At 41.2% G+C, this 12155-nt stretch overlaps 1 long non-coding RNA gene across 10 annotated transcripts in view; it reads left to right on the top strand.

Moving 5' to 3' along the window:
- Nucleotides 1–12155, top strand: part of LOC114011706 (uncharacterized) — a 153646-nt gene that overhangs the window by 92896 nt on the left and 48595 nt on the right. The gene's annotated exons all lie outside the window — the stretch shown is intronic.

Genomic DNA, 12155 nt, shown 5'->3' on the forward strand with positions numbered 1-12155 from the left:
TGCTGTAACAGATGCTAGCAATAAGCTTACAACCCAGATTTTCCACTGAGGAGTCATTCATGGATGCTGCTTTTGTAGCGGTATCTGTCAGTTCTCGAACTCATAACTCAAAGGTAACCGCCACTTTGCTTTTCTTAAAATGCTGAGGTATAAATACTTAGTTTTATTTAGTCCAGAAAATGTACTCAGTATGTTACTAGACCAATGCAGCAGAATCAGTCCCCTGCTTGAAGAGATTACAAAACAGAAGGTGATAATAGAGACAAAACATTGAGGAGTTTAGAGCTACGAATAATGCAGAAGAGTTTTCTGAGAGGTTATTGGAAATTCACGGGAAAGCACCTAACTATAAAACTAGAGGCTGAGTTCACATCATCTGCACTGACACGTAGTCAGTTCAATGTAAACTAGGAGGGTTGAACTGAGTCAGCCTCTTTTCCACCTTTTCCAAAAACCTAGCAAAACGTCCTGAAAAAGTATCATGCCGAATTGGCACATTGCCAGGCTGAATAGGCAAGCAAAGAGAAGGTGTTCTGGCAAGAATATTCACTTCTATCTTCTGCGACTCTGGGAAAACCTAGCTATAGGTTTTGAAACTTAATCTACAAGGTATAAGAAACAGGGAACACTTTGTTTTAAATATCAGTATAGACCATGATGAATTTTGTGACAAAATGGTCCATCACGATGTTCTTGTATCTCTGTCCATAGATTAGCTCTGCTAAACAAACTGCTGAGAAAAATTAGTTTAACTACCAGAGAATAAGAAGATATGGTATACCTTGCAGATATCAAACCTGCTGCTTTCAGTATCTCCCTGAAATTTGTAATGGGCCTATACCAGAAAAAAATTATTCACATAGTAAAATGTGTGGTCAGTTGAGTTTTGCTAAGCAAATGAATTTATACTCAGTGTTGTTATGACAGTGTATCTGTTTTTGCTAGCCCTTTTACCAACACACAAATGTAATGAAAAAAAATATTTATAGTTGGCATTTGTATTCCAGCAAATATTTTAGCATAGAACTGAACTTAGAGCAAGTGCAAATACTGCTACGCACTTCAGAGCGCTGAGATGTCACACAGATGCCCAGTAAGCTGTGATTTGTTTCCCTGCAGCCCATGGGGAATTAGAGTCATTTGCAACAGAACTAATTTTTGTTTTCTGCAAAGCAAACAAGTGAGGGGAGAGGGGAGGAAGCAGCAGGCATACATCAAGTGGTCTTTAAGCAGCTAGCCTCTGCCAAGGGAAGATAAGGAGAAATGAATTAGCTACTCTGGAACCAGCTCCACTTCTTTTTCTTAAATAACTTCGGCTTTGTGCCTAGTTAAAGCACATCCTTGCTTTAAATGCCTTGTTTCCGTTCCATGTCAATTTTCTAGTGCTAAACTAATTTGCTGAGGCTTTGCTAATGTCCCTGCCAGAGGAGCTTCCATCGCTCTTATCTTTATTTACTCAGAAGCATCATGACAGTATATTTTAGCCCTCTTTTTCCTTTCAAATTATTTTCAGCATCATTCCCCATGTATCCCAAAAGCTGCTTCCTGCACAGCGATACATCTTAGCAGGAGGATAATGAGAATCCAGCAGTAACATCATAGACACATGTTGCACAATGAAGATTGTTAACAGAGGACTGACTAGCTGGTAACCCTAACCGAGTTTCCAAAGGTCTGTCAGTGAGCAGGCTGGGATGCCACCAACATGATAAAGCAGCACAGAAGTGTAGTAGGTGCCCTGCAATGTGCCATATAACGTTTACTTCGGTGAGGAACCCACTCTGCTTGAACCAGTGTGGATTGTCCATATCAGCTCTGAGCCGCAGTGACAATTGCTGCTTTCCACAGGGAGCTACACAGCTTACTGAACTTGAGAAGTCACAGCAAGGGTTGATCTGGTGCTGCACTGCTTAACGTCAGTCTCTTCTTCCAAAATTCTTTTGAGGAATTTGGGCTGGTTGATGGGTTTTTTTTAGCAAGTAACTGCAACAAGAAACAGGGATATGCCTTAAGTGCCGGACTAACGTCACAAGACAGGCCCATACACAGTCCATTGCCCCTTATCTTGCAGGATCTGAACCTAGTGGCTCCACATAGTTTATTTCAAGCTTTTAAGCCAGTGGAGTATTTAATAATTTTGTAACTAAAATATGTCCTTAGGTTTATCCATTCTGCTTGTGTCTGCTGCTTTCTCCTTGAAGGCTAGCCCGTTCTTCCATCTGGAGGACTGGGATGTAGCTGTACACAGAGCATCCGCGCTGGGCTGGAGGAGGTTACCAGAGGGCAGAAGGCTGATCCCTCCCTCTCTCTAAGGACCTAATGAGGAGCCTCCCTTGAATGATGCAGGATGATCTTGTTCCCCAGAGCTAACCCTGATGTTTCTCTGACAGGCAAAATGATCCCTCCCAGGAGCTGAGCATAGTGCCTTTCATGGGACAGCACTGAAGATGCTCCCTCCCCACAGGCAGAACACCTCCAGCAGGATAAAGACACAGGGCCCTCCCTCTCTCCTGGAAGCTGAAGATACAGGGAAGCCCATTCCCTTCCTTAAGGGACTCAGCCATTTGCTGCTGCTTAGCCCCTTCTCCTCACCTGTTTGCTTGTGACACTTACTGGGACCAGATTTAATGGCATGCTATTTAGAATATAGTAAAGGTTAAGCCTTTCTGTTTTGTTTTGTCTGTGGAATAAAGCCCAGAGTTACACTGATTAGAGGGTCACTTCAGTTTCCTGGTAAATCTTTTTTAATTATACATCTTTTTTAATCGTGATCTCTTGGCTGATATTCAAAAGGAATGGCAGTAGGTTTTGACTTTGGAATCACAGCTAATGACTTTCCAGTAGTTTCAGAACAAGAAGGTACCAGTATCACCTGTTCATAAAATATAATAGCTATAAGCCAATGACTAATACTCCAGCACTAGCCTTTCTCTGTTCCACTGCTATCACCTAAAGTCACTTCCATGCTTAGGTTATAGGGCCATTGTGGATGTTGGAGAGAAAATGTTTACATCTGGAGTATGCTTGCAACATTGACAAATTTTGAAAGTTTGTGCAATGCTACTTATGCTGGCATATAGAAGCACAGGGGTGAGCTGGCGTTCCCATGAACAACAGTACAAGTTATCAGTAGGAGTCCTGAATTCCAGCCTTGCTGCTCTGAGCACTAGTACAGAACCCAAGGACCTAATCACCTGCTTGTCTCCTGAGTCACACGAGACTGTAGAAAAACAAAAGCTCTTTTTTCTTGCTGCTTTTAATTGGCAGGGAGCACATGTACTCCAAGAAACAACAATATCAGATTTGAATTACTGTTCATTTCTACTGCAGTCGTGCCCAAAATCTCAGACTGAGCCTGGAACTCTGTTGCTATGTACTGTTCAAAACATATGAAGAGAAAATACAGCATGAATGAATGAAATAGAAACATTGAAAAAGAAACAAAAGTAGAAGTAAGGGAAATAATTTGAATAGGATGACAGAGCTGGTGATAGAGCTTGGTCAGGAAAAAACAAGTACTGAACCCACATCTTCTGAGTAGTTAATCATACATTTACTTTACCACACTGCCCACTTCCTTTTTTTTATTAAGATAGATGCATATATCCAGGAGTTATGGGAAAGTTATTACAAGTTTCAGTTAAGATTTTTCTTTTGTACAATGCCAGGACTTGTTCCCTGAAATTACGAGATGGTAACTACTGCATGCTACTCCATCATGGAACTGCTAAACTCCTTACTTGTGCACTGCTGGGATGAAGTAGCCTGTCCCATCTGCCCTTTGGGAGAAACTTAGGATATCTGTTCATACCTTCCCCTGCATACACATGCTCCACCCAGGAAAATGAAGGTGAGCTTGCAGCATGTGCAAAAATATCTGTGAGCTTAACCTAATTAGCATGAATAATAAAACCACAGAGAGGCATTTGAGAGGTCTTAAACATGCTAGTAACCAGATTACAAACTCTGAAAGACTCTGCATACACACTGTGGCTGTTAAATCCACATTGGCACATTTTTGCTGCTATTGTTACCAAGCTGTATTAGCCTAGCACAGGTAAATCGGCACATGCTGTAATTACTCCTTCCCCCTTTTTTGATTCATATATACATTCAAAGGCACAATACTTTAAAGAAACCAGCTACTCTTGCACTTTTGTCTTTACAGGATGGTCTGTTTAGGGAACCTCAGCATCCTTTTCTTTAGTGCGGCAGATTGTTACTCTATGTTATAGGACTGAAAATAATGAACTTTGATGTTATTAATTTGTTATTCAGTGCCTTGCTACCAACCAGCCTGGCACTTGGGTTTTGTCCTTTGCAGTGCTCGTATAGACCTCATATCCTTGAAGAGAGGTGAGTTGAGGGAGCAGAAGGGAGGGCTGGTGTTTTACCCAATAAGCAGTAGATTGGTTAACATACTATCTTTTACAAAAGGCAGCGTAGATTGCCACACTGTCAAGGCTGAGAGGGAACGAATTCGAAGAACGTGGTTTCTTGGAGGCAGCGGCAATAAAACTCCACTGTTTCATCCTGTAACGAGTACTGAGGCAGCACCCTGCCAGAGATGGCTGTGTGTGAGCACTGCCTCTAGCACAGTCACAAGAGGAGCACGCTGCTTGTGCAATCCTCCCGTAGTGCAACCATAAGAGTAGAGTTTCTTCCCCACTGCAGCTCAGTCATACTCGCTTCCTGAAGTGGCTTCCTCTACTGGGAATTTCCAGCCTTGGTCATGTTGATTCTCCCCTATCCAAAGTGCTTTTGAGCTCTCCTCCCTAAGTCTGGCAAGAATCTGGTTTTCAGTAAGCTTTCTCCAAGAAACCTGGATTATATGAAGCATTTTTATGTCCTCATCTTGTGTTGTAAAATCAGCTATTGAGGTGTTTTAATGACAACCGTGATGTAGGTGACCTGGTCTCTGTTTCCAGTGTCCATCTGGTGTATGCCCACATGTGGCTAGCCAGAGTTAACTTCATGGCTCCTTTCCCTTCTTTCCCGTTATCTGTTTCCACTGTAAAATGAGGAGCTCGGTATTTGCCCAGTGCTTAGTCAGTGAGCCCCTTTGACAGCGGCTTCTGTGCGTTACCAGAAAGAGAATGGGACAGAATCCCTATTGCAACATACTTCTGATATGAATGCAGATGTTAATCCAAGCCTTTCTGCTACAAACTAAGAAGAGTTTCTCTAGTTCTATAAATGGATGAAATTCATAAAGCTAGTCCCACCTGCAGAGCTAAGCATACTCTCTCTGCTCCTTTAAGATCAATACAATTAATTACTGCCCTGGTTTTAGTGATAATTGCCTAAGACCCTAATCCTGTAAAATTTCAGCTGATTTTATTACTATATATATAATATATAATATATAATATATAATATATATAGTAATATATATTACTACTAATATTATTATATATTGGCATAAATATGCTAAAGATTTAGCTTAAGTGTCAAGTGTTGGCCAAATTAGGGCCCTACACGATGCATGCTGGGGAGCAAGTTCCTACCTTGGTTTAGCTGTTTCATTCATAACAGCAGCAGCCCCGATCCTTGACTAGGACTAGAGATGCTGCTGTGATACAAATAAGCATTAAAAAGAAAGCTGCTCTGTAGCTCAGTGAAGCATTCTTTTGCCTTTGGCCTGAAAGCCTGCATCTCAATTTTCTTGCCAAGCCTTGGAGCTCACACCCCATGGACAGACGCACATGGGTTTTTCCCATCAGTTTCATCAGAATAAAACTGTTTTGTGGTTTCTTGTTATAAAGTCTTTACAGAAGCTAATTACCGTTGGCACAGAATTAACCACCAGTTATATAAGTGAAATTTTCCTCAGCTTTGTATCCTGTGCTGCATTCACAACATGGTAAAATGAGTGTGCTGCCCAGCTGTGTGTGCTATTCGGCAGATGCTCTGCTAATGCAAGATCAATCCACCTGCCCACCAGGTAGAAGTTAAAATTCCTTTTTTACTTTTTAAATAAACAGGGAGTAAATCCCAGTGTCCTGGTCAACATTTCCCTTCTAAACAAACTCAACTCTAATGTTCAAGGCTGCAAGCAAGTTACAGAAGCCTGCAAATGCATTGATATGTTTACCTGAGTATTTAATACACTTTGTTTCAGTGATACACATGTGCTATGGAAGACTCTATGTAAGAGCCACTCTCAGGCTATTTTGCTTGCAAAGTGCTGAGCAGGTGTTTTTATACTATTTGAGATAGTTGATTTAACTGAAAATTAAGAAAAAAATAATCTGTCCTATGGAGACAAATAAAATCTGTAAGGTTTGCATTTTATTTATGGAAAATTAATTCAGCAGGGTCAATGGGGCATCAGTTTACAGGATGCCCTAGCTCCACTGATGAGTAATCTGCTAATTAATAGCTTTGGAAATGCTGCCAAGATCCTGCCAGAATGATTGCAGCACAGCAACAGACCTCGCTCAACTCCTGAACAGACATTCATAAAAGCTACCATAGCTTTTGGGATGAGCAAGGTTTCCTCTTACTATTTCTTCCAGTCTGTTTTCTAGGCCAAAAGATGTCAGACCTTGCATCTGTCCTTAAATAGAGCTCGCTCTTCTCATGTTCTTGGCAGCATGGGTCTCAGTGGCTGAAAGTCAGGCCTGACTTCTGTTTAAGCAAGATTTCGGTGTTTTCAAAAGCAATAATAAAAATGGAAACAATCTGACAGCTTCCTCCTTGACCAACTGTATCTGCAAATGTATTAACAAATGTATCTGCACACTGTATCTTTAAACCTAGGATGTCTTTATACTGAAGTTGAGACAAAAAAGCTACCTGTTTATACAGGAAATAACAAGTTTATACATTATGGTCTCATTTTGTTGTTCTCTAATTGTAAAGTAAAGGCAATACTGATTCAACCCAAATCTGTTGGTGAGACATACATTATTGAAGGATTAGTTTTATTGGATTCCAAGTTATATTGCCAACTGCTGTCTTCCTAGAGTCTTGAATGTTGGAAAAATCTGTTCTAAATCTGAAAATTAATTTAAAATCCCACCGGCCCTTGTCTAGTATCCTCATTATCAACTGATCCTGCCTCCTTGTAGACTGTAAACTCTTTCTGTCCAGACCTGTGTTATTTTGTGAAGCATAGGGAAATCTGTTAAGGGAAGCCATATCTTAGATGTGTGAGAGGCTGGTAAAAGAGATCTGAGTCCAAATCTCTATCAATCAGCCACAACAGCTCCATTGGTTTCAATGGAGAGAATCTGATTTGTGTCAGCAGAGGATCTGGCCCACAATAGGCACAGTGTGTTCTGTTCTTCTGTCTGTTTGGGGTTAGGAAGATGAAGGTGTCTCATATCCAAAAAAATACATGCCAAAGAAAAATAACAAGCAGCTGCTCTGAGATGGGTCTGGCTTGTAGGGGTACTTCATATTTACTCCTGTTGGTAAGACTTATTTTATTCTACTGTGGCTTTGGCTTCTATACAACGCACTATTCCCAAGTTTGCTAATAAAAACCACTATAAGACTCTATAAATTCTAAAGCTTGGGAAGACAGTCTGGATGAATAAGTGTAAGGAACCAAAAGCTATGTGCTTTTAAATGCTTCCCTCTTCTGCCTAGAGCTGCTGGCAGCCAAAGGGCTATTCTACACAGCAGAGTTTACTACTCTTAGTCTTGAGAAGAGATGCCTTCAATGTTTCCCTTTCCATAGTCTTCCTGAGAGTAAAGATGTACTTTCCCCACTTCCTCAAAGACCACTGAGGATGTTGGCTTGAAGAAAGAACCCCATTCCGATGTTTTCTGTCACATCTGTTCAAAATTCACCCCTTCTTTTTTATTTTAAACGTGCTGTTTTCTTGCCAGACGAGGCTGTTGTATAAAATAGAATGTAAAATAGAGAAGAGTTCATGTACAGGGATGCAAGGAAATTGGCACGGATTATTTGTTGTCGAGGGCTTTGCAGGAGAGGATTAGCCATTTGAGGCTGGACCTGATGGCAGTCATTTTCCTTTGTGTGTGTACATACGGAAATGTGCCATTCAATTTCTAATGTGCTGTTGCTGCCACGGAGGAGCTAACATGGCCTTCAAACCATTATACTAGTTAGTGCAGCATTTTCTTCATGTGTTTCCAGATCAAGAATGAAATTTTGCTTGTGTTCTTAGTGGGTGTGCACCTCATGTACTTAATTTTCCTTAGCATTCTAGTACATTTCTGTAAAGTGTTGTGCTGGAAAACCTTGTGATAAACAGTTTTCTTCTAAATTTATAAAGTGGGAACTCATATTGTCAGAATAGGCTTTTCTTCTTTTACTAAAAGACACAAAATTAGCAGTAAAGTCACCACAGGAGAGCATAATATCCATCTTCTCTGTGGAAATCAGTTATACTAGGCAAAACAGCATTCCTTACGTGTGGACAGCTGAGCCAATAAAGCTGGAGAAGAACAGTAAATGGGGCACGCAAAGCCACAGTAGAACTGCATGGAGTGTATCTCCTTCCATCCTTTTTTCTAACATGCTGCTCTCTAGCTTCTCAATGCTAACTGTTTCTGAGAGCTCAGTTTCTTGATATTAAAAGAGCTAAGGAAGCTAAAAAAAAGGTCAGATTGTAAACAGAAAATCTCAAAAGAGCAGGCAGCAGCAGAGAGTCCCAAAGGATTCCAGTTAGGATTTCAATGACTTTGTTTTGGTTTGGTTTTCTGTTGCTCTTCTTCTTCCAAACCTACACAGGGAAGTGCATGTTACTGCTTTCTAGATGTTTTAATGTTTGTCTTTGTACTTCCCCACTCTCTTGATGAAATTCATTTGGCAAACCAGAAGTATGACTTTGGTGGAAATAATACTGGGATTTGCAATATAGGTCCACAAATTAATGCTTCATCTGGAAAATATGTTTGCCATTTTCAACATCAAATAGAATAAGGGCAACATTCACTTCTACCTTGCATGTCCTTGTCACCTAGGAAAGTCCTGAAACTTCCTAGTCTACAACTACTGGATCAGGAAGATTTGTACGTGCGCACTTTTGTGGATTAATAACATGCTGCAAGTCAAAGCATTTTTGGAAAGTTTTAATCTCCACTCAAGAGCACAAAGAATGTCAGCTGTTTACTGCTCCTTAATAACATAATGCTATCACCAGTGATAAGAAACAGGCCACTGAGCCTGTTCTCAGTGCAGTTTTGGGGAGATAAAATTACCTATCTCATGGTTGTCTGATGCTCTGCATCTCGAGCTAACTGTCCCAAAATGGAACTCACCAAAATGGCCAGTCACGGAAAAAAATGGCATCATTTAATTGTGAAGTCTGCTTTTTTGTGTCTAGTGACCTCAGGAAGCAGACTGGCAAGTGGAGGATCAATCCTGTGAAAGGGTTGAGCCTGTGCAAAACTCAAGCTAATTCTGCTGAATCCAGTTCATGTTCACTAGAACCTACTCAACCGCTTCTTTCTCTTTCATTAGTGGACGTGGGTCAAAGTCCCTGTTGATAAACTTTTCATTTTTATCATTGAAGTGCTATCTTTTCCTTGCTTCTGTCACCTTCAGGAAAGCTGTTACCCAATTCTGGGTGACATTTGAGTAAGCAAAGATTAAGTAATAGGCAGCAACAGGGGATGTGTGACACTGCACTGAGAAACTTCATCTCTGATTAACAGCAGGTTCCGTAAATGCTACCCATAGCAGAGGGACCACTGGATCCTTCCCTGTCTGAAGTTCCTTTCTGGACGCTTTCCCCACTCAGTTAGTGTTTGTTCTTCTGCAACAGCAAGGAAATGAAGAAGAGGAAGGAAAAGAGGCAATGAACACACATCTAATGAGGAAGGGGGCAGATTAAGGTACTAGAGGTACCCTTGAAGCTTATGCAACTGGCCTGCGCTCAGCAATCACAGTGTCCAAACAAGGCATCGAAGCAGCTTTCCTGTTAGACAAAAGCCATGAGAACGAAAAGAGAAGTGGAGCCCTTTGGGTTACAGGAAAGCAGCATGGACCAAGCAACGCCCTGTCCGGACAGCACAGGCCCTGCCCTTTCCCCTCACCTATCATATTGTACGTCTTTATCAGTCATAGAGCAGTTTTGGGTGTTGTTCAGCATCAGCTAATGACGGGTATCTTTGTCCCAAGTGAAGCAATCTGAAGACCCATTCCTTTTGTGTGACTTACCTGGAGGCCTGGGGGCAATTCCAGAGACCAGTTTTTCAGCCTGTTCAGACTGTTATTTTTGCTAAATGAGAGTCTAATAAGGTAGAAACTTCACTTCAAACAGAAAGAAAGAAAGGGCCAGAGTCCCCTTCTACACATAGACTTTAGCCAGGTCCGTAAAAGAAAGAAGTCCTGCTTAGCCAGGAAGGCTGAAGGCTACAGAGTAAGTCTGATGTCCAGCTGCCCACTGTCAGTGAGCCCCTCATTCCTGACCCAGAGGAATCTCTCCTATGCATGAGAAAACCCTTTGGCTGATCTTTGCACATTGCATCTGGACCCCAAGGATTTTCTAGCATATTAGTCACCTCTTTGTGTGGACCTCTGAGCGAGATGAAAAACCTTTCCTCCTCTAGAGGTCCAAGCTGTCTATAATTGATTTGTGGTAACTGCTGCAACCATACTTTTGAATGGCTAATCAGATGCTGCATTTTTTTTGTCTGAAATTACATTATTTTTATGCACTGTTGTATTTTTGCCCAAGTGTTTGAGCTTTCCAAGTGCCCTGAATATCAGGTCCAAAGTAAACAATCTTCTTTTTTTCTGTTGTATATGTCGCCACAAAGTTTAAGATGGACCAGGGAACACACTTGGAGAACAGCTGTCAAGACAAAAGATGTCAGACTTTGTATTCTCATTGGTTTCTTAGATGTTTTCTTTATTTAATTGCGTTGAATGCAGTAATTCTTTTAAATTCTTGTTGTACTTAATTGCCAGTGACAGAGCTGACGTTTTAGTTTCTGGGCCTAAAGAACAACTTGCTTTTTGCAGAGTATGGAGTGTTATGTTATGCTTGAGCTCCCTGTTCAGTGCGAGGGCATCTGCTGAAGTTGAAGGGCTGTGGTTTGAAATGAACTTGTTTGCAGCTTAGAGTTCTGGAAAAAAGAGATTGGTTTTGCATGCTGCTACAACACAAGCCATCTTTATCTCCCAGTGAAGTCTGTAGGACTGAGCTCCATATTGGGAGTGGTCAGCATCTTGCTAAGTTAAATTGTCATATGATTGAACGCTGAGACTGGAGAATACCCTCCAATACACCTAAGCATGCATTTAAATTATTTGTGTGTATTCTAATGGTGTTTATGAGTCCCAGCTGTTCAGCAGTACTCAGTTGTGCTGGGTGAAGTACAAACACAGAGTACAGACCAACTGGTTCTGTAAGTGTGTGCTTTGGTTTTGCATTAGGGAGATATATGGGGGTTTTTGAATGTGTCAACCCCAACACTGCCATTCAAGTGAGTCAAAGGTACCAGCTGAGTGGGTGGATTTTTACAGAAGGCCTGGCTAATTTTTAGACCATTACTAACATGTAGTTGAGGAAGATAAGATAATGAACAGTATGATCCAGTCTCACGCTGCAGAGTGCAAAGAGTTCAACTGCTAGAGTTAAGAAAGAATTATTTTCCCCATCTATGTCATTGCACAATAGCAGAGGTGCTTGAGTGAGGGGATGTCTGAACTGTTGGGTGTGGGGTTACGGCAGGAGGCAGGATATCGGTTCCACATGCTGTGGTTTATTGCTGACCAGTATGGACAATGCATTTTTTCTTATGTTTCAGAAGTAGGAACTGTATAACTAGTTTTGGAAAGGCAGGTTTTCCCTTCAATTCCTAAATAGCTAACAAAGAGCATTAAGAGAGGAGCTGCAGCCCAGGGAACTGCATTGCAAGAGCAGGAGTCTATTCCTATCTGTGCTGAGAACAGGCTCAGAATATTGCCCATGGTGACTTTGTCCAGGTGGGATGAAGCACCTTTAATGCTTGTGAGCACTTCAGATGAGAAGGATGAAAGATTGTAAAGAAAGTGAATGTTTAATATTCAGATGCACAAACATCAGCTACAGGGTTTAAAATAAGGGATTCTTTCCACAGTGTGGTTTAGGTGGATCAGTGTCATCTCTTGAAATAAGTGATCTTCTAATTTCAGCCTTACCAAACATAACATCAACAGTTATTGGGTTTCTGTATGATTGTGAAGCTGT

The sequence above is a fragment of the Falco peregrinus genome, chromosome 9, assembly GCF_023634155.1.
Source record: "Falco peregrinus isolate bFalPer1 chromosome 9, bFalPer1.pri, whole genome shotgun sequence".
NCBI lineage: Eukaryota > Metazoa > Chordata > Aves > Falconiformes > Falconidae > Falco > Falco peregrinus.